This window comes from Humulus lupulus, chromosome 6 (assembly GCF_963169125.1).
Source record: "Humulus lupulus chromosome 6, drHumLupu1.1, whole genome shotgun sequence".
In the NCBI taxonomy this organism is placed as follows: domain Eukaryota; kingdom Viridiplantae; phylum Streptophyta; class Magnoliopsida; order Rosales; family Cannabaceae; genus Humulus; species Humulus lupulus.
The window spans coordinates 31,398,524-31,402,695 of record NC_084798.1 but is presented as its reverse complement, the minus strand read 5'-3'; positions in this window follow the sequence as shown (position 1 = coordinate 31,402,695).

The window sequence follows — 4,172 nt, the reverse complement described above, 5'->3', positions numbered from 1 at the left end:
CCTTGACTCATAAGTCAATGGTTTTCTCAATTATATAATGCTAACAGACATTCATCATATACCAAATATCCAGATACAGAGCATTCAACATGCTTAATCAATCATTCATAGGCAAATCATAATCATGCACATTCTTAGAGGCCTAAGCTCTGATCAAATCTATATTCGACATTCAAACCATGCCCTAATCACGCACATCACTTATTGGGTGTAGTTTTCTTACCTTTATTCCAAGCACAGGTTATGAATGAATGACCATCGAGCACAATCCTAGTTCTGAGCCTCTAGCGATGACCTATGTAACGCCCCACGTCACTATGGTTGCTTCCTGGAATGACGGCTGGCCCTGCAAACCAACATGAGTCTTTCCAGCGTGCTTTGTCCTCACTCACACGCTTCCTGGGAATACTTCCCATGAGGTCACTCATCATGAGACTACTCCAGGTCAAGCACGCTTAACTTTGGAGTTCTCAAATGATAGGCAACCAAAAAGAAGATGCATCTTGTTGGCATAGGTAGTACCCATCAATCCATTTAAGTCATCTTCAATTGTGTAGTCCCATACCTACACAGTCTTAGAGTCATCACACTTGAACTTCCCCAGGCGATGTGGGATTACATAGCTTTTACCCAATCTTTCCCCCTGCAAATCACGGGATTCTGACTATCACAACACCCTCCCTTAGGGGTCCGACGTCCCCGTCAGCCACACTTCTGACTGAGTCAAGGCTCTGATACCATTTGTAATGCCCCACGTAACTATGGTTGCTTCCTAGAATGACGACTGGCCCTGCAAACAACCACGATTCTTTCCAGCATGTTTTGTCCTCACTCGCATGCTTCTTGGGAAAACTTCCCAGTAGGTCACCCATCATGAGACTACTTCAGGTCAAGCACGCTTAACTTTGGAGTTCTCAAGTGATGGGCTACCGAAAAGAAAATGCATCTTGTTGGCATATGTAGTACCCATCAATCCATTTAAACCCTCTTCAACTATGTAGTCCTATACCTACATAGTCTTCGAATCATCACACTTGACCTTTTCCAGGCATTGTGGGATTGCACAACTTTTACCCAGTCTTTTCCCATGCGGATCACGGGATTCTAACTGTCACAACCTAGCAACAACCATAATATAGAATCACGTCAATAATGAGTAAATAAAGGCTTCCAGTCTGAGTCCTAGCCTCCAGGACGTCGAATCCTACTAAACCAGGTAGTAGGATCGATCCCGAGCCCTTAGGTTTGAGTTCCCGTCACTAAAAACTTTTTTTGGCCAAATTTTTATTTTGAGCCGCAACCCCGCTCAAGTTAGGGGCCTAAAGCCCTTTTCTGCCTGCACTAGTGTCGCAGCACGCCTAAGAGGCGCCGCGGTCCAAATATCACAGTAGCCAACTTCTTCTCCTTCGTCAAGCTTGAGCCGTAGCACCTAAGAACAGGGCCACGGCTTAACCTGGAACTCAGCCTTTCCCCCTAATTTTCCCATATCAAATCCCTCCATAAACCTATCCAAACATATCCAAATTCCCAAAACAAAGTTCCCAGTCAACTCAGCAGCCCAAAACCACGTTTCGAACACTTCAAAAACTCACCAAACCATATGTTGACCACGATTTTGGCCAACGACGAGTAGACGTCAAAACTACAATAAACCTTCAAGAGAAAAATAAAACACAGATAATTTTATAGTGGTTCAGCCCCAATTTATTGGTAATAGCCTAATCCACTTGGAGTTGTGATATATATATCCTACACTTAAGATCAGATGAACTTGAGTCAACTGAGTTTCTTAAGTGTAAGTAGAAAAATACACAGTTTCTCTCTCTAAACTCTTTCAGAAAATACCCCGAGAATGACCTAAGTAACAGTCCCAAAGTCCCCAAACTAGAGAGCTTTTCTCAGTCTAAAAAGATCAGATCCCCCAAAATGATGCCATGAGCCATTTATTTATAGGCTCATGGATCGTACATCAGATATTCCCTTTGACCGGGTCCTTTGTTCTTCCAACCAACTCTAATTAGTCAAATATAAATGATTTTAAATTACAATAATATAGCTATTATTCCGGGATATATGAGAGATTCCCGCGGTAGTTGAGAATGATTCGGGTTGAAGTTGTTACTGAGGACATAGGCAAGCACCTTTCATTGGCAAACCACACCTCTAGCACACCTCTGGTCAGTATAGGCAAAGCACTCCTCTAGCACACCTTTGGTCTAGCATGACACATCTCTGGTCTAGCAAAACACTTTACTGGTCTAGCAAAACACTTTACTGGTCGGCCAAAACACATGACTAGTCGACCAAAACACATGACTGGTCGGATAACACATGACTGGTCGGCCAAAACACATGACTGGTCGGATAACACATGACTGGTCGGCCAAAACACATGACTGGTCGACCAAAACAGATGACCGGTCAGTCAAACTCCTAACTGGTTAGTCAAAAATCTTTACCGGTCAGACAGAAATTCTATCAAGTTGGTCCAATCACTTTATCACAACTCCGAAGAACCAACACATTTATTGACTATTAATGTGCCATTTACTGACCATGCATTGCCACTTGTCACTTCTGATTGCCACATCATCGAACTAAAATTTTGGGGATAACATTTGCCCCCCAAGTTTATTATATGATTTACTCATATGATAAACTTTTTCTCTAGCAAAATGTTTTTGAGGTCATCCAAAAACTTCCATCCGGTCAGTAACTTTCACTTTTGAATTAAACCCACGATCAAACGTTTCCTTTAGCCCATCAAACTTTTTTCTTTTACCATTCCTAACCGATCAAATTTCTTTTGTCCCTCGGAAGCCTTGTGCCTCGGAACCCAAACAGCTTCTTGGCGATGCTACTCCTCAGACATGCTGCTCCTCGGATGCACCCCAGCCACTTGGACACCACCATGCCTATTCAGACATGCTACTCCTCGGATGCCCAGCCAGCCGCTCGGACACGCTGCCAGCATCTACTCGGATGCGCACTCCAGGCTATTTGGACACAGCCCCAGCCACTCGGATATGCAGCCAACACCCGCTCGGACTCAACCCCAGCTACTCGGACACGCAGCTACCATCCGCTCGGACGTAGCCCTAGTCGCTCGGACACGCAGCCACCATCCACTCAAATGCGTACTCCAGGCTGTTCGGACGCAGCCCCAGCTGCTCGGACACCAGGCTTCGGACGCGCGCACTAGCCTGCTTGGGCACACTCGACATCTGCTCGGCCATCACCCTCCAAACACCATCAAAATACCTTGTTCAAATCTCTCAAAAGTATTTTGAGAGATTGATTTCTCTCAATCAATCTTGGGGAAAAATTGACTTCTCTTCTCAAAGACATTTTTTCACTATGTAGTATTTACTTTGCATTCATTTGTTCGTGTTTGTTTGATTCACTCCAGGGACTCATCGCTGTTAGTCATGCTCAACAACGGAGTTTCCTACTCGACCAGTGATTTATGCTCAGCTGACCAGGGAAGTTGTATCTGCTCTCCCGACTAGGAAAACTTTGCACCTGATTAGCTAAACTTTGTACCTGGTCAGTAGTTTGCTCTTTATTCTTGTGAAGACAATTGTTGCTTAGAAGCTTTGATATTTCTCTCTTACAGCTGAGCTGTTGGCATTTATACTTTACTTTTCTTTTCTAACTTAAAACATTCCAAGTCTTTTTGGACTTAAAAAGTTATAAGTTTTTTGTGAATAGTAAAGTCACTCTGATGTATGCCTTATATTTTCGCATGAGTACTTAGTTTTCTAACTTAGAAATTTTAAACATTTCATAAGTCCCTGCTAAGTATACTTTCTCACACTCTTATTGCTCTAACATTTTATGAGCATAATGTGTATTATCACACGAATATCTGCTTCTAACTTGAAATTTTAAAAAATTCCTAAGTTACTTAAGCTTTGTCAAACAAGTTAGCTTAATGGCTTTTTTGGACTTCGAAATATTACAAGTCAGCCTAAAAACAGATATATTAACTCATGCTCTTATTGCCTGTGTTAAATTATATACCAGTATACCCCATGTGCCCCCCAGGTGATCGAGAGTTGAAAGATCCTTAGTCACTTGCTACTTGACCGACTCTGTTCGAGCAGTTGATTACTCGTGAAACACATAGAATATATGGAAAATATTCGAGCAGTTGAACACTGCTTGAACGT